We start from the raw sequence: 18,984 nt of genomic DNA on the forward strand, positions 1-18,984 counted from the left end.
GACCCTAGGGACAGCTGGAAGGCACACGGAACCCTAATGACTCTGTAGAGCCACCACACTTCCATCTTGTTTAGACCACTTTTGGGTTAGAGTCTCTGTCATATGCAGCTGCACTTAATCCTAACTAATACAGTCAGCAAATCCTTTTCCATCAATAGGCTCTTAGACTATCATAGTAGAACTGAGAGACAAGTCAAATTAGGAACGCTCAGGCAAACCACTTTTACTGTCTCTTGGAAGGTCCTGGGTGATTTTCTGAATATGAATCTGTTACCAGTTTTAGTATTTCCCCCATATTTCATGCCTAAGAATTTCCCACTCTGGAAGAATTTTTTTTTTTTTAAAGCTACTGCTAATCTTTGGGATAGTTTATCAATTTCTTTAAAAAGAAGTTTTTCTTTTCCTGTCTCCAAGCTCTTTCAAATGAAACCTGAGTGAAAGCCAATATGTAAAATAAACATGAGCCAAACTACTCTGAAAGAAGGATGGTGACAAAGTGTGGCATTATGCATCTTCTCTCTCTTTGCCCCAGAGGGTCTCCTCCAAATTGCTCTGGCTGTGTGATACCCAGGACTGTAAGGGGTGTGGTTAGGGGCGGGATGGCAGGATGAAATCCTGTGCATTTTCAGAGAGGAAAACAAATACCAAAAAAAAAAAAAAAAAAAAAATCCAAAGGGACAAGATTTGGGTTTATTTCCAAGAATCAGAGGTGCCCAATGATAAGGGGTCTGCCTTGTGAGGAGGTGATGCTCCCATCGAGAAGTAGTGTCCCCTTCATCTCTGGATCCCACTCCTACTTCCCACCCCAGCCCAGGGTTTTGCTGAGAACACTTTATTGAATATCACATTACTATTCTCTTCAGTGCACTCTGTCTTCTGTCTGGGGTGGAAGGGAAACAGGCAGACAATTACATTGCTGATGTGGGATTTTTAGAGGAAAATTGAGGGAAATTATGGGGACTACCCAGCTGTGATGAAAACTCCTCACTGTCTTCCCATCGGACCCATTTTTTTTTTTTGCAAACTGCAACTATTAAAAATGATTTAAAGTCACTTGCCAACTTTACCATGCTGTTAGATTCACTTGAATCTTACCTAGCTCTTAAAAAAGGTACAGGCAGTCAAAGCACGTTCACTCTCAAAATGGTGTGAAATATGATGTCTACTATTTAGAAAGTTGAAATCTACTACACCATCAATGTCAGTCTTCCCAGCATTCCCTATTCTATTTGATCTTATTTTCTATCTTCTAGATTCTGTCTCTTGTATCATTTCTTTTTTACCTTGTAATTTTTCCCACTAAAGATAGCTCTGGGCTTTTGCTTGTTTAGTCCTCTCCTTCTAAATATAGAGGAAACCCCTTGAAGTTTTTATCTTTACCCTTTTTTTTAAGGTGTTTACTATTTATGTTCACTTTTACCTTCTTCCTTTTCAGATTCATCAAGAAAGACATCTGAGATGTATGAATATCCTGTAAGACTGACCCAAATCCTGCTGGCTTGGTGAACTCATCTCCCAGTTGCCTGATTATCTTAGAACATTGAAGAGCTCCAGTGAAGATGAAGGTAAACAGTGAGGTGGTTGTACAGTAGCAACCGCAAGCAGACCTTTAGCTAATTAATAAAAGGCAGCGTCTTCAAAGCTTGATGTCAACTTTGGGGACCTGGGTTTAAAAGGGGGCTGCTATCCAGTTCACTTTGTATTCTCACTTCAGAGGTTGCTGCTCTGTGCAATTAACACTAAGGAAATGGAGGGGAAAGTGTTTTGCTGCAGAAAATGCTCAGGAGACCTCCTAGTAGTTTAGATTATAGGAAAGGAAATGTCTTTAGTGTGACAAAAGCACAAATGCAGCAGAGATAAAATAAGTCACTTTCAAGATGTGCATTTAAGAACTCGAGTAATGAGTTACTTTGACTAGAGGCAAAATGGATAATTTTACTAGTTGTCTATCACGTTAGGTAACTCTCTTTGGGTGGGGGGAAGAATTTCTGAGATTCTAATTGGGTAGTTTTCTAAAAAACATGCTATATAAGGTTTTAGTGTTTGGTTTTTATATTACAAAAATAACTCATGCTTGCAATAAAAAATTTTAAACAGAGAAGAATATTGCATTGTTTGGGGTAGGCTAGGCTATGCTGCCTGTGGTAGTCAGCCTCAAGGACGGCCCCCGGGTATCCAGCTCCTACTATTCATGCCCTTGTGCATTTCCCATCCCCTTGAATGTGGGCTGGATTTAGTGACTTGCTTCTAATTAACAGAATAAGGCAGAAATGATGGGATGTCACTTGTAATATTAGGTTATAAAAAGACTGTGGCTTCCATCTTGTTTCCTCTCTCTATGCCCCTCTCTCTTTTATCCTCACATCTCTCTCTCTGGGGAAGTAAGCTGCCTTGTCATGAGCAACCCTATGGAGAGGTCATGGATGTTTTTAGCCAACAGCTACCAAGGAGCCGAGACTTACCAACAGCCGGGTGGGTAGGCTTAGAATCAGATTCTCCAGCCCCAGTAGAGCCTTGAAATGCCTACTGCCTTGGCCAATACTTTGATGGTAGCCTCATGAGGGATTCTGAGCCAGAACTCCTCCTGGGTTCCTGATCTGTGAAATAATACATATTTGTTGCTTCCAGCTGCTAAGCTTTGGGGGTGGGTGCTGGGGGAGTAATTTGTTATGCTCCAATAGACAACTACTACATTAATGAACTTCCATCTCTCAGTGCCTTTACACAATAATCCCCTCACGCACACACGTATGCACACTCACACATTTTTAGTTCAAGTTAGGCATTCCCCTGGGAAGCTATCTTGCATGGGTAACAGTGATCCAGGCTGCTTCCTTTTTGTGGTAGGGAGATTGCTTGAAGGACTCACAACTTTAAGTATCCCAGAGATTAAGTGATGTATGTCACTTCTGCTTACACGTCATGGGCTGAAACCGTTTATGTGACCCCACCTAACTGTATGGGAAAATGGAAAATTGCAGAAGTATATGGACAGTCAGTGAGAATTAAAGGTTTGTGCTACATGTATGGCATAAAAAGTGTAAATCACTCTTCTCCCCATCAGACGTTTTATACATAACTGTTTGAATTGTGCCCTTTCAGGTATATACACTTATCATATAAACACATAAGCATATATATGCACAAATAAGCACAGAGGCATGTAAAATATATATGATATATCTAATTTATACACCAGATATATTTTTTAGTATATAAATTATATATATATTTTACATGTCTCTGTGCTTATATGATTATATTTAATATATAAATATATATGATTATATATTATACTTATGATATATGCACGTGTAAAATAGGATTATGTCTCTACATAGAGATCTATTTCATTCTTGGTAATATCTGCTTGGTATTTCATAGTATGAAATGTACTAGAATTCATTTTGTTGTTCCCTGTTAAGCATAATTTAATAATTTCTGTGTCTACAAAAATGACTTATTAGCCTGATTTTCATCTGATACCTCTCTAACTTGTCCATATGCCATCATGTGCATATGTTGGAACCAGTCCAAAGAGGGAAAAAATCTTGTCTCCACCAGCGCTTGCTTTACCCCATTCTTTCTGTCTGCTTAAATAAAGGGCATCATCGTGTTTGCTCCTTTTTTTCAGGGGCAATAAGAGATAAGCAATAAGAAAGCTATTGAAGAATTAAACTTCACCAGCCATCATTTTGATAAAGATACAAAAGACAGAAGGGAACTAGCATTTATTAAGTGCAGAGTGCTTAGGCACTGTGCTACACATTTGTATATTGATTTCACTAGAACCTTGTGGTATCACTATGAAATCTGTAATTATTAACTCCCACAGTGAAATCTTCTTCATAGGCTTTAAGCACCTCCTTTCCTCCACCCCACCACATATACTCACCATGTAAAATATATACATATATTTGGTAGAAAGCAGAGTTAACAAGGCTGTAATGACAGCTGTTTTTCTTAATAAAGATACAGTAAAGATTGGTGTACCCTTTCCCAGAAGATGGACCATACATATTTAAAAATGAAAAAGAACATGCAATGTTTGCAAATTTCCTGGGAAGATTCTCTCATCTAAAAGTGTGCTAGCCTGCTTTCCAATGTTTCTATTAAAGAACAAAACAACAAATATTTGTTTGTGTGTATGTGTGTATATATATATGTATATATGTGTGTGTGTATATATATATACACATATACACACACACACACACACACACACATATATATATCCCAAATGAAGAGAGAGATGACTGGCTGTCTCCATTGGTCTATTGTTTCCACTTGGGAATTCTATAAAAGGGCAAGAACATCCTCTGCCTTTGAAGCAGTTGCCAGTTTATGTCTGTAGTTTCTGAGGTTGTAGGCAAACTCCTCTGGGTCCTTCTCTCTGACCAAGCAAGCTGTTCCAGTTCAGAGGCCTGGGACTGCTGGACAGCAAAATAATTCAACTTTGGCAGAGAGGTGGGAGCAGGGAGAATGACACCTGAATTTTTTATAGCATTTTCATGGATGGGAAATAGAGGGAGAGAAAACTCCCTTCACTGATCTCTGGCTCCTGGAGTTCTGCAACTTCTTTCTGTCTGCAATTCAAAGAAGCAAGGTAAGGCTCAGTCCATAGAGGGAGCCATTCTAATCCTGGCAGGTACTAAGATAGTATTACTATTTCAACTTCGTAGATGAATAAACAGAGGCTCAGAGAGATTAAGGACTTTGATCCCCAGCTCTGAATAACCATACAGGCCTTCAAGATATGTGCTTTCTTTACCTGTTTGGATTGAAGTAGGCGATCTCTTAAGGTCTCTTAATTTTTAAAATACATTATTCTAAGCAGAGCTGTAGCCAAATTATAAACATCTGGAAGAACTCTCCTTCAATCCTAACACCTTGAACATTTTCTCTGGATAGCCTAAAAATAAATTCTTACTCTACAGCCCTTCAGCTGATGCAAAGGTTGGAGACCATTGAAGAGAATACTCTGCTAAAGAATTTGACCTGTTCAAAGTAAAGGAACATTTTAGCTGTAGACATTTATATTTTACCATGTTCCTACAAATGAACCCAGTAGAGGGTGAAGTTTCTATTGGATAGGTATTACAATGGGACTTGTTTTCTACGTATCTGCAGGTTCCTGGACATTGTATGGAACCAGGAAAGAGAAACAGAAGCTGCTCTGAAAATCAGTGTTAAATGGAGGTATCCATGCCCAGATAGAAAAGCTATACAAACTAGATTACATTTAGGAACAATTTTCCTTTTCTTGGTATTATGTATTTCAGAATAGCTAGAAGAGAGATCTTGAAATGTCCCTAACACATAGAAGTAATACATGCACAAGATGACAGATGTCCTAAATACCCTGACTTGATTATTACATTCTATCATATCATATATACCCTATAAATGTACACTAATATTATGTATAAATTAAAAAGTCAGGTTTTAAATTGATACATAATATCACAACAGTAATTCCAGCACTTTGAGGGGCCGATGTGAGAGGATCACTTGAGGCCAAGGGTTTAAGACCAGCTTGGGCAACATAGCAAAAACCCATCTCTATAATTTTTTTTTTTAAATTAGCTGGATATGGTGGTGCATGCCTGTAGTCCCAGCTACTTGGGAGGCTGAAGCAGGAGGATTACTTAAACCTAGGATTTTGAGGCTCCAGTGAGCTATGATCATGCCATTGTACTCCTGCCTGGGCAACAAAGCAAGACCCTCTCTCTAAAGAAATTCGCGGTGGCTCACGCCTGTAATCCTAGCACTTTGGGAGGCTGAAGTACGTGGGTCACTTGAGGTCAGGAGTTCAAGACCAGCCTGGCCAATAGGGTGAAACCCTGTCTCTACTAAATATAAAAAATTATCCAGGAGTGGTGGCACATGCCTGTAATCCCAGCTACTCAGGAGGCTGAGGCAGGAGAATTGCATGATCCTGGGAGGCAGAGGTTGCAGTGAGCCGAGATCAGGCCACTGCACTCTAGCCTGGGCAACAGAGTGGGACTCTGTCTCAAAAACAAATAAATAAATAAATAAATAAAAAATATAAAAATCAGACTGAAGTATTTGTAAAAATACCTTTAAAAATGAAGAAAAATTTAGACTGTCCCTCCAAGAATTGTTTATCATTGGGAGATATGTATGTGTGTTCTAATAGTCCACTTATTTAATAAATTTTGACTGAGTGCCTACAATGTATCAAACACTGATATCGTTGCTGGGATAAAATAATGAACAAAAAAAGATATCAGGGAGGTTACCATCACGGAGCTTTTTCATTCCAGAGAAAGAAAAGAGTTCAAAGCAATAATGAACATAAGTAACATGTCAGATGCAAAGGATTACTGTGAAGAGAAAGCAGAGGCAAGAGTGAGTGTTGGGTGGAGGAGGTTTCAATTTTAAGTAGAAGAGTGAGGAGGGGATAGTTTGAGTCCTGAGCCTTTCAGACATCAGAGGGAGGAGTGTTCTAGGTAGGGGATTGCCAGGAAAGGCAAGGATGCCAGAGGGGCTGGAGAAGAGTGAAACTGGGGAGAAAAGTGAGAGATGAAGCCAAGTGGGAACAGAGGGCCGGGCATGTGGTCCTTTAGAGGATGTAATATGGACTGTAGCTTTTATTGAGTCGGAGGGGGGAACGTTGTAGGGATTCCAGCATAGCAGTTATAAGGTCTGATTTTGTAGTAGAATCATTCTGGCATATATGTTGGAAATGAGCCATTTGGAATCTCTTGCAGTAATCCAGGAGAAAATGATGGTAGCTTAGATGAAGTTACAAGGAGGGGGCAAGAAGTTGTTTGATTCTGGATATATTCACTGAACAATTGAATGGGATGTGAGAGAAAGGGAGAGTCATGGATGACTTCTACATTTTTGGTCTGTGCAATTGGAAGGCTGGAGTTACTATTGAAGGGTAATTAGGAGTTCAATTTTAAACATAAGTTTGAGATGTCAGCCAGGTCTTTAAATAACAAAGTATGAGTCATTTACCAAGGAGAGGTATTTTATAGGAGAGGTCTAGACTGAAGAAAAAAGTTTGGGAATTGTAGACTGGTACTCAAGTCTTGAGATTGATGAGCTTACTTAAAAATGGATGTAGAGAGAAAAAAGAGAAGATCTTCTGACTGAGGCCTGGGGCACTCCAAAGTTGAGAGGCTGGGGAGATGAGGTAGAACCAGCAATGGCATGGAGAAGTCAGTTGAGATGGAAGTAAAACCAAGGGATGTGATGTCCTGGAAGCCAAGTGAAGAACATGTTTTAAGGAGGTGGTGATGAACAGGATCAAATAACGCTGACAGATGCAGTAAAATCAAGACTGAAAACCTGGCCATTGAATTTGGTAAAGTGGAGGTCCTTGATGGCCATAGCAAGGGGAGTTCAGTGAAATGAGGAGTGGAAATCTAAAGTGGGTTCAAGAGATAATGGCATGGGATGAATGACAGGGAGACTTGGAAGAGGACCAGACATCACATTGTGCCCCACCAACCCATGACATTAAAGGGTACCTGTCTCATAGGCCTTCCTGCTCAGTGGAGGTCTCATATAGATCTCCTAGTTTGAACAATTCCGACTTTGAGATGATTTTAGTGAGAGGAAGAGGATGGAAGTCTAATGTAATCCAGCTCCTGTATGCAGAGTGGGGTAGAGATTTACACTGGGGAGAACTGAAGAGCTTGTCTGTTTAGTCAGCTTGGGCTGCTATAACACAATACTATAATTTGGGTGGCTTCAACAACAAACATTTATTTCCCATTGTTCTGGAAGTCTAAGAGTGCCAGAGTGGTTAGGTTCTTGGTGAGGGCCCTCTTCCTAGTTTACAGATGGCAGCTTTCTTGCTGTATCCTCATATACAGAGATAGAGAGATAATCTCTCCCATGTCTCTTTTTATAAGGGCACTAATCCCATGAGAGCTCTACCCTCATGTATTATTTCCCAAAGGCTCCACTTCTAAGTATCATCACTTCCAAGTATCATCACTTCCAAGTATTGGGGGTTAGGCCTTCAACATATGAATTTTTGGAGCACACAAATATTCAGTTCATCACAATGTCTGTCTGGGAGAAAATGGAGAGTGGATCTTGAGCAGCAGGGAAGGATTAGGAGATGGTGCACTCCTATGAGGCAAAGTAGTGCGTGGGGTATTCTGCATCAGGTTTTAGATTTCATTTGTTTCATTGTAATCTATTTTCAATCCCTCGATAAAGTTTCTTCACACACACATACACACACGCACACACACACCCTTGTGTTCATGGTAGGATTGGGAATATACAGAGGGGTGGCTCTAAGTATTTTCTGGTTGAGTCTGACATGCTAATAACAGGACATATTGAGAGAAGACTGTGGTATAAGAGTTGCAGGCAGCAACCTATGGAGGAATGAATAAAACCGAACAGTGAGGGAAAACATGGAAACGCGGCTGTCAAATAGATGTAGAAGCATAAAACAAATGGATCACCTCTTAAATATACAAGGAAACAGTGGCAATGTCAAATGAATGCTGGCACTTTGGCACATATGATAGGGGGAGAAGATATGAGGTGGGGAAGGTACCATTCAGGAAGCAGAGGGAAGCTCTACTTCCCTCCCTCCAGCCTTGATTTTTAGGGCTGGCTCTCACCTATCTTGCCATGGTAGCTCTACTCTGTACTTCAGATTGAGCATCCCTAATCCAAAATTCCAAAATCTGAAATGCTCCCATGAGCATCTCCTTAAAGTGCCATGTCAGTGCTCAAAATGTTCTGAATTTTTGAACATTTTGGATTTGGGCTTGACATGGGTTGGCTGTGTCCCCACCCAAAATCTCATCTTGAATTGTAATGCCCATAATCCCCACATGTCAAGGGCAGGACCAGGTAGAGGTAATTGGATTGAGGGAGTGGTTTCACCCAAGCTGTTCTCATGATAGTGAGTCTAACGAGATCTCATGGTTTTATAAGTGTCTGGCATTTCCCCTGCTTGCACTCTTCTCCTTCCTGCCACCTTGGGAAGGTGCCTTGCTTCCTCTTCCACCATGCTTGTAAGTTTCCTGAGGCCTCCCCAGCCATACTGAACTGTGAGTCAATTGAACCTCTTTCCTTTATAAATTACCGAGTCTCAGGCAGTCCTTTATAGCAGTATGAAAACGGACTAATACAGGATTTTCAGATCGGGATGCTCAACCTGTATTAGATATTGTTATTCCCAAATTACAGATGAGAAAGTTGAAGCGGAGTAAGATAAAGGGATTTGATCAAGTTCAAGGTTTTTGAATGTGTTAACAGTAGAGCCAGGTTTAGAATTGTCTTATTACTCTCAGTATTAAAGTACTGAGTGCTGTTGATGAAGAAATGAGTAAGATGAAGCTCTTCCCCTTTTCCCAACCTCGGCTTTCCTGTCTCATAGTTTAGGGCAGGGCTTCTCAGCCTGGGCACTCTTGACATCAGGGGCTAGTTAATTCTTTTTGGGGGTGGCACCTTGCAGTGTATGATGTTTAGCAGCATCCCTGGCTTCTACTCACTAGAGGCCGGAAGCACCACTTCCCCCAGTTGTGGCAAGCAAAAATGTCTCCAGATACTGCCAAATATCTCCTATGTGGGGAAAACATCTGTGGTTGGGAACAGCAGTTTAGAGTCTCCATTCAGCTTGGACTGAGTTCAAGGCAGTTCTTCTGTCACAGTTTCCCAGCAAAGCTGAGTACAGGGGTATCCAGAGGCTCTTGATGGCATGCACTCTGTGCAGTCTCCTGGGGTCTGTGAGCTGGCCTAATTGTGGCACCTCCTAACCCTGGTGGGATCCCTGCACTGTCTCTTCCACAAGGACCTTTACTTTGCTTGCCCCTCCCTCTAAGGAAGTTCCCTTGTATACACTTAGCTTTCTACCTCTATTTCCTATATTCCCTCAACTGTCCAGAAAAGACAGCAAAGAACAGGTATAAGGTGACTTCTCTGATTCAGTGTCTATTAGCTAAATGCACAGCAAGTATATGTGGCTGTTAAACTGCAGAATAAAATATTATACACCTGGATTTGATTGGATTTATCTCTGATCAGGATGAGCAAGTAGAGAAGCTGATGGATATCTGTTGGTAGGAAAAAAAAATTATCACCAGTCAGTCAAAAAGGATTTAATGAATACGGAATCTAAATTTGCTTAGCACGGTAGCTTTAACCCCAGATGTATCATTTCCATACAGAAATAAGGAGGCATTCATTTGGAATTCTATTTTAAGTATTATATATTTTTTTAATCTGTCTGATTTTCCCAGCAACCCCTGGATATGCTTGGATTCCTCCAGAAAGCCTGGCTTGTTGCTTGGATTTTGTGTGTTTCAGTACATTCTATTGGAATGTTTTCTTTCAGACATTTATATCTGCCAAGTCCGTGACATTTCTCTCATGAAGCGTGCCTCCACAAGTCACCAGATGCTTATTGTTAAGCTGTAGCTTAATTTCTGCATTGACTAATTCTGCTTTATGCATAAAAGCCTGCTGGTCTTGTGCTCAGGGAGTGGACTCAGGAGTAGCCACTGGGAGGGCAGGGAGAAGTCTGGAAAGAGATTCTCAGACCTTTATCGGTTTGTTTTCCAATTTAAATTCATCAGGACACTCTATTCTTAATTCAGGGCATGTTATGATTTAGTGAAAGAACCGCTTCTTACTGCTCCACTTGTGATTTATTAGTAAGGGGCGTCCTGGATGCTGGAAGGCCTGGGATATCATTTGGTTGACAATGTTAGGCTCTTTGGAATCTTCTCCTATATTCTGTTTTCTGAATTATTTCCTTATGGGAAGGTTTTCCTTATAGTCATCACTTAAATTATGCAGGATAGTTCTTGGTTTGATATATTATTAGAGAGTCATGAGCCTCTGATATGAGTTTAAATACAGTAGCTCTAGATAATTTTCCCATGAATGGTCTCATTTGGTCTCGTGAGGTTTTCAGGAACAGCCACTGTCTCAGCTTTGCCTAACAACCTCCTCCCTGGTCTGCTTGCCACTATACAGGCCGATAAAATTACACAGTTTCCCAGCCTCTCTTAAAACTAGACATTTCTATGTGACCTAGTTCAGGCCAATGAGATGATAAAGGAAGTTTACTGGGTTTGGGGAGGTTCTGGGAAAGATATTTTCTCATTGATGAAAAAAGCGTACAAGGATAGTGCTCTCTAACTTCCCTGACTACTTACCTGTTTCCTACTTCTGACTATGGCCAGGTGGGTGAGATGGCTGACACTGTGGCAGCCCTCTTGTGACCATGAGGGAAAGGTCTTTCCTCAGGAGAATTGCAGAGATCCCAATTCTGCATATCTGTCAAGATGTAGAGATCTTGGCATAATAGGAAACCCAACTAAGACGGGTTTAAACACTAAGAACATTTTTTTTTTTAATGGTAGCTATTGCCAGTGGTGGTTCTATAACCTGCAGCTAAAAGTAGCAATAGCAACTAAAGCTCCATCACCAATATTTACACACTTCCTAACAGAGCAAATGCTAAAGGTTCAGGCTTTTGACCTCAGCAGGGTCTTCTTTCTTTATGCCTAACTGTATATATAGTTTATAAAATTAAATACTTACAAAGTACTTCTACAACTGGACAATAAGATATGTAGATAATAGGATATGAAGAGATATAATTTCAAATTATGCTTAATTCATAAGAATCTCTAAAATTTACCAAATCCAGCAAATAAAACAGTAAAAGCAAAAGAGTAGGTCCTAAGATGCAAGTATCTATATAACATTTAAGTCTGGATTAAGGAAAAACAATGAAGAAGCTGTGAAATTCCATACTCTATGATTTAAATAACATAATAACGATTTAATTTGTTCCCTGCCCTTTGACTCTGGAGTCTCCCTTAGATCCTTCTCTACTTTGAAGTCAAGTTGTTAGTGAGTACAGTAGGGATCATTCTCTTATTATCTTCAAAAGAAACAACATAAACAGGCAGCAGTTCCCCAGCTCTCTGAGCCAGGTTCATCCACTTCCCTTTGGTTTTCTACATCAAGGCCAGCAGTATTTGAAGTAAAGCCTCTTCATAACATTCGGAACATTTTTGAAGGTACTTGGCCTTTTGTTCACAACTGAACTTAAATTAAGGACAAATGTAAAGTTGGTAAAAGGCTCAGACATGTAGATGGCGTTTTGAATATAACTGTTTAAGATACAGGACCTTACAGGATTTGGAAACCAAAATTACATTTAGACTGACAGCTTGTATGCAGCAAGATTCATCTCAATGTAATTTTAAAGAGCTGAGAGCCTAAGCTGCGGGAATCAGCCTTTGAAAGAAAAAGATGAGCTCAATATGCCATGGCTGTGCTACTTGAGCAACTACAAGATGTTCAAATATGCTAACTCTGAGCAGGGTAATGCACTGTGACATGTTCAGAGGAGGAATTGAATTCCATGAGACAAGAAAGCCAGTGATACAGGCTTTTATGCAAGTTGATTAATAAACTTCTCAAAGGATTATACCACAATCAACTGCTTTCTCTGGAATAATGTACAACAGGAGGTGGAAAAACTTCTCAACTAACAGCTGGTAGCAGAATTCATTGCAAAGAGGGAGCTGGCTCTGGTAGGCAAAGCCTTCTAGGATGTCTCTTGGGGAAGATGGTGAGACTCCAAGGCTTGGGTGTTGACTGGCCCTGCAGAAACCCAGAAGGAAACGGCAAACTGCTCAGCATAAGAGGTATTTTAGGCTGGGCGCGGTGGCTGACGCCTGTAATCCTAGCACTTTGGGAGGTGGAGGCAGGCGGATCACGAGGTCAAGAGATTGAGACCATCCTGGCCAACATGGTGAAACCCCGTGTCTACTAAAAATATAAAAATTAGCTGGGCGTGGTAGCACGTGCCTGTAGTCCCAGCTTCTCCAGAGGCTGAGGCAGGAGAATTGCTTGAATCTGGGAGGTGGAGGTTGCAGTGAGCCGAAATTGTGCCACTGCACTCCAGCTTGGTGACAGAATGAGACTCTGTCTCAAAAAAAAAAAAAAAAATAATTTTTTGTTGTGTTGAAGGAGGGTATGAAAGGAGAGATAGAAGTAGAGGAGAGGTATAAAGACATGGTATGTGTGTTGGGTTGGGGGAGGTCTACAGAGCAAGAGATAGTCCATGAAGCATTTGGGTGGTGGAGGGGCTGAGGACTTCCAAGCACACGAATGTCTTGTTCCATTTGAAATTCTTTGCCATACGAACTCTTCTTTGATCCCCCTTCAAATCTCCAACATGATCTGATAAACACAAAAATTGCCTTCTGTGAGTGGAATTTTTTGTGGAATTTGAGGAAGGGACTGCATCTTACATCTGGACTTAGGTGTTGCAGGCCAAGATAGCACCCATGGGATGCCAAGGTGTTGTGTAGAGAAGAGATGGGAGCCAGAGGTAAGCAGAAGAACTTAAAAGCACTCTTCTCCCCCAGCCCCTTTTTGTTAGAAATGCTTGGAAATCTAGGGGAGGATTTGAGTAATACCACCTTGTTACTTGCAATATGACTAGTGAAGTCTGTGCTGGGCAGGAAGTTGGGCGTCTTCACCTGGACTCTTCCGTGTTTCTGTGGCTGGGCTAGATGCTCTGTTTACTGCTCCAGGTGCACCTCCACCCTTTTCTGTCCTCTGTGGACCAGGCTTCTGGTGGTCTTTGCCTCATGGAGGGGTGGGAGGAGGGGGTTCTATGTGGAGCTTTGGCAGGAGTTTAGAAGAAGGAAGGAAAGGTTTCTATTTCCTCTGACTTCTTCTCTGTGAGGTCCCTTTGGTTAAATGTGGCCTTATCTGAAGATCACTGCTTCCTTTAAGGGGACTGTCTTTCCTTTCAGGTTTTAATAACCATCCCCCTTCCTTCCTACCTCAGCCCCAGGTAGGGTGATCAGTTATCTTGGTTTGCTGGAACTAAAGTTATTCCCAGGACCTAGGACTTCGAGTTTTAAAACTGGGAAGTCAGCCAGGTATAGTGGCTCACATCTGTAATCCCAGCACTTTGGGAGGCTGAGGTGGGAGGATTGCTTCAGACCAGTAGTTCAAGACCTGCCTGGGAAAAAGAGTGAGACCACCATCTCTACAAAATGTTTTTTAAAATAATAAGTAGCTGGTGATGGTGGCATATGCCTGTAGTCCCAGCTACTCAGGAGGCTGAGGTGGGAGGATTGGTTGAGCCTAGGAGTCCGAGGCTACAGTGAGCTACGATTGTGCTGCTGCACTCCAGCCTCAGCGATAGAGTGAAACCCTGTTTCTAAAAAATGAATACATAAATAAACTGGAAGTCCCGGGCAAACTGGCATAAGTTGGTCATCCTAGCCCTAGGACGGTTAACAGTTCCACTTCAGGTTATCGAATTATCTCTTCTGGTTCCCCTATACCTCAGCCCTACTTTGCTAAATAGTGCTTTTGCAGAAACAAACACACCCTTCTGGAATTATCATGTTCAAGTATGCTTCCTCTTTCCTGCTGGGACTTTGTGTAATGCTGTGAGTATCCATGAACTTCCATGTCCATTTTCTCTCTGGACTTTAGTGTCCTCTATGGCCAAATAAGAGGGCTACACCAGAACATTCCCTGCATTTTTCCAGCTCCAGCATCAGACTAACATCTGACAATACATGACTAAAGTGGTTGAAAAGAAAATCATGATCTTTAGCTCTTAAAAATGTTAAACTATCTACTTTCATCCCATTGTAATCTAGGAATTCTGACCAAACAATTCGTGAAGGGCCTTTTATTGCTAGGTCTTGGCTGCACCTGGGGTAGGCTGAGATGTAGGTCAAGTGGTCCTGGCCCTGGAGAGGGTCATGTCTGGAGGAAAGGAGGTAGAGGTCAAACTATTGTCAGGTTATTACAGTGCAACGTGCTACCTGTGGAACAAGATTAATACATAGTACCCTAGATGCCAAAGGAGGAGTTCCAACCAAGTTCAGGGGGATCACCGAAAGCTTCCTGGAAGAAGGGACACCTGAACCTTTTCCAGATGAGGAGGTGCAGAGAACATGGAAAGGGCAGGCATCCTTCTTATAAGGACACCAGTCTTGTTGGATGAGGGCCACATCCTTATAACCTCATTTAACACTGGTCACCTCCTTACAGGCCCTTTCTCCAAATGCCATCATATTGGGGGTAAGAGCTTCAATATATGAATTTTGAGGAGACATGATTTAGTCTGTAATATGACACATTTGGGGAATATGGTCGTGGTTTACAAAGAGCTTTTGCATATGTTTTCTTGGCTTCTATCTTGGTAACAACCTGGTAAAGTTAGCCACGGCTTAAAGTGACCCTCCTTTTATTTATTTTTATTCACTTTTTTGTGATGGAGTTTCATTCTTTTTGCCCAGGCTGGAGTGCAATGGCATGATCTTGGCTCCCTGCAATTTCCGCCTCCTGGGTTCAAGTGATTCTCCTGCCTCAGCCTCCTGAGTAGCTGGGATTACAGGTGCGTACCACCACACCCAACTAATTTTGTATTTTTAATAGATACAGGGTTTCACCACGTTGGCCAGGCTGGTCTTGAACTGGTGATCTGCCTCAGGTGATCTGCCTGCCTCAGCCTCCCAAAATGCTGGGATTACAGGCGTGAGCCACCGTGCCCAACCTGACCGTCCTTTTAAAGGCTCAGGTTCCTCCCTGACTTGCCCATGGTTACATCAATAATGAATGGCAACAGTCAGCCAGGTGCGGGTGGCTCACGCCTGTAATCCCAGCACTTTGGGAGGCCGAGGAGGGCAGATCACGAGGTCAGGAGATCGAGACCATCCTGGATAATACGGTGAAACCCCGTCTCTACTAAAAATACAAAAAATTAGCCGGGTGTGGTGGCAGGCACCTGTAGTACCAGCTACTTGGGAGGCTGAGGCAGGAGAATGGTGTGAACGCAGGAGGTGGAGCTTGCAGTGAACTGAGATCGCGCCACTGCACTCCAGCCTGGGTGACAGAGCAAGACTCTGTCTCAAAAAAAAATAATAACAATAAATGGCAGCAATATCTTCTCATGTGGAGTCCAGTACTCTCTGCCACACCACAGTCTGCTCTTCCTTAAGCTGCTTCTGTTAACAAAAAGCAAATGCGGGTGCAATACGTACTGTGTGTACGGATGAACACCTAGGCTGAGGTGAGCAATGCCAGCTCTTTTGTTCATCTTGGAGCCAATTTGCAGTGCACATCTAAAGGGTGGCTCTGTTAAGTACAAGCACATTGTGACACTTCAGGGGAGATTTTCTGTTACCAGTTAATTATCACTTACATTTGTCAGGAAGGGAAAAAGTGCCTCTCACATTTTATTTTAAAATATGAAAATCTTGGAGAAGTTTGAGGGCAATTTGCTGTTCTTTCACTTCCACGGGCAGCCCAGAGTCAGGCCTGAAATGTGGTGGCATAAGGGCTGTCTGTGGGGCCCCTGAGGAGTCCTACAGTCGATGGCTGTAGGACTGGTGTTTTCACAGTGAACAGAATGCAAATAATGCAGTGAGGGCCTGAGAAGGGAAGAGAGGGGATGGAAATGAAAGATGGACCTCAAAGCAGTTCACTAGAGGGGATTTGTACCTAGAGGTGTTGCCAATGCTAAGTCAATGAAGCCAGATACAAAAGACCACATTGTATGATTCCATTTACAGGAAATATCCAGAATAGGCAAATCCACAGAGACAGAAGACAGGTTAGTAGTTGCCAGGAGATGGAGGTTGGAGTGGGAAGGATAAGAAGTTGCTGCTTAATGGCTACAGGTTTCCTTCTAGGGTGATAAAACCTTCTGGAACTGGATAATGGTGATGGTTGCAGAACATTGCAAATGTACTAAATGTCACGAATGGAAATTTTTTATGTTAAGAGTATTGCAGTAAAATTAAAACACATGTGTGCACATGTGCATACACAAATCATAGGTTCATTAATACAAATTTCAATCTCTAAGGTGCTTCCAACATACCTAATTAGTTCTCATCCAGATTGTACCTAAATATGTATTTTTACTATGAAGAAATTTCCATTTCAAAAGTAAACTTCTTTCATTTTTAGGAAGCCCTAAATGTAGAAACTCATTACTAAAGCGAAATATGGATATGAGAGAGAGAGAGAGAGAGAGAGAGAGGATTACCAGGTGATCAGGTTGAAAAGAGTATCAGGTATCTCAGGTATCAATATCACCTCATATTGATATTTTTGCTGTAAGAAATGGTGCAGTTCTGGGCAAGAGGCAACAGTCTTGCAAGAATGGCTGTGTAATGTTATGCTCTAATCTGACGCAGGCTTGCTGCCTTTTCTTGAATAGATTTTTTTTGTTGTTGTTAAAAGTCTTGTGTGGGATACAGAAGTTATGCCTCAGAGTATTCCAGAATTTGGCTGTAGATTATTCAAAATCTGGCCTTAGTGCGTCTGTGCCATAGATTGGACAGAAATCTAAAGAAAATCTTCACAATTTTCTATTCAATAATAATTCTATTCACTAATACTACTATTCCCACTTTCTTTAAGTGAGAAAATATATTCCTACTTGAAAAAATGCATGAGTAAAACCATATTTACCAGAAACATTATATATTTTATAAGCAGGTATACAGTAAAATGTCTTCAAATCATAAAGCTCCCAAGTGCTTTGATTTGATTTATAAAATACCACTCATTCACATTCCCTAAAACATGTCTATTGTGTAAGCCCATATAATAGACATTTCCTTTTCTGTACTATAACCCAAATAGCACACGCATAGTTTGATATTAGGAAGATTAATAGTTCAGAAATTATTGTACATTGTGATGTAATTAACAGTGAAAAGATCAATAGGAAAAAGTAACTGGCTCCCCGTAAGCAGAGCTGGGGGTAGTTTATGTGAGGAAAGGCTGCAGCAGCTTCTCTTGACTTCTGACTCACTCAGGCCACGGTACCCCGGTTCCTCATCATCATGAACCAGCTTGCTTCTGTGCTTCTCACAGCTCCTCTGGAGTGTCGTGAGTAATTAGGGCTCCATTCTACAGGGTTGTCGAAGAGCTTTGTGGTGACACACAAAAAAGATGTGAATTTTGTCCCTGGAAACTAGCAATGTTTTATATGTTCAAAGCCCGCTTTTAGACTGTTCTCAGCATCAGAATATTTGAACAATGCCTTATCTGTTATCATCATTGTAGCGGAAAAATACTAGCCTGAGGATGTGGGCTGTGAAAAGCTGTCTTTTCCAAATACTAAAGGTAGGCAGACCCTGCCTACCTTTAGTATTTGGTGATGACGGTAGATGCTTTCTGCAACCTGTACTCAGATCTGACTCAATGTGGGGAGAAACCAGAAATACCAGGACATCTCAGGAAAAATGTAAGAGCAGCGAAGGAGAAGCCAAGAGGAAAGGAAGCTTTGTTTCAGACCTGAGGAGAGGGAGATGTAACCAGGTTAAGATACAAAGGATGTGAAAAATATGCATCTTTTTTCAGAAAGTGGTGAAGACTTGGGAGAGGAGGACCCACGCAAAGCTTCTATTCATTGAAGCTTTGAGACCTGTGATTTTCTCTAAATGTGGGAGGGGCAGGCAGCTTGAGATGAAGGAGACACAGAGAACACAGTGTGATGCTGAAAACTTTCCCCCTCTGTCTCCTCCCTTCCTGTGGATTTATGAGGCAGGCAGGCAAATCGGTGTGCAAACAATAGGTTTGCTGGAATAACAGCTGGGTAAATGGCAAATTATGCAATTTTGCAGGCGCACACAGATCTGCAGTTGCGCAGAAGTGAAATTATATGAGGTGAAGGGCTCTGCTATGCCAGCTCTGGGGCTGAATGTTCTGTGCTGGGGAAGGGTTTTATTTGGAGCCTGTCTTACAGCCTGCAGTTCTGTGCTGCGCCATCCCAAGCACGGAGGTGGTGTTTACTCACTCGTGTGAAGAGGACGTTTTAACTCTCCATCTTCCCCTCCAGTGTGCAGTATTGATTTTTCTGCTATAAGGAGACAGAAAACCTTTCTTCAAAGTATCTTTGGAGGCAGAGTTGACTGTGGATCTGGTTTTGTGAGAAAAGGCCTAAATCCAGGGAACGCACAATCTTGT

General features: G+C 41.6%; 1 long non-coding RNA gene across 2 annotated transcripts in view; it reads left to right on the forward strand.

Moving 5' to 3' along the window:
- The window catches only part of LOC112134636 (uncharacterized), a 299,572-nt gene that overhangs the window by 124,352 nt on the left and 156,236 nt on the right, over nt 1-18,984 (forward strand). For both annotated transcript variants that reach the window (XR_008509231.2, XR_008509229.2), the window contains one exon: nt 1,436-1,565. This is a non-coding gene — a long non-coding RNA (uncharacterized LOC112134636). The remainder of the gene's footprint in view (nt 1-1,435; nt 1,566-18,984) is intronic.

The sequence above is a fragment of the Pongo abelii genome, chromosome 7 (assembly GCF_028885655.2).
Source record: "Pongo abelii isolate AG06213 chromosome 7, NHGRI_mPonAbe1-v2.0_pri, whole genome shotgun sequence".
In the NCBI taxonomy this organism is placed as follows: Eukaryota; Metazoa; Chordata; class Mammalia; order Primates; family Hominidae; genus Pongo; species Pongo abelii.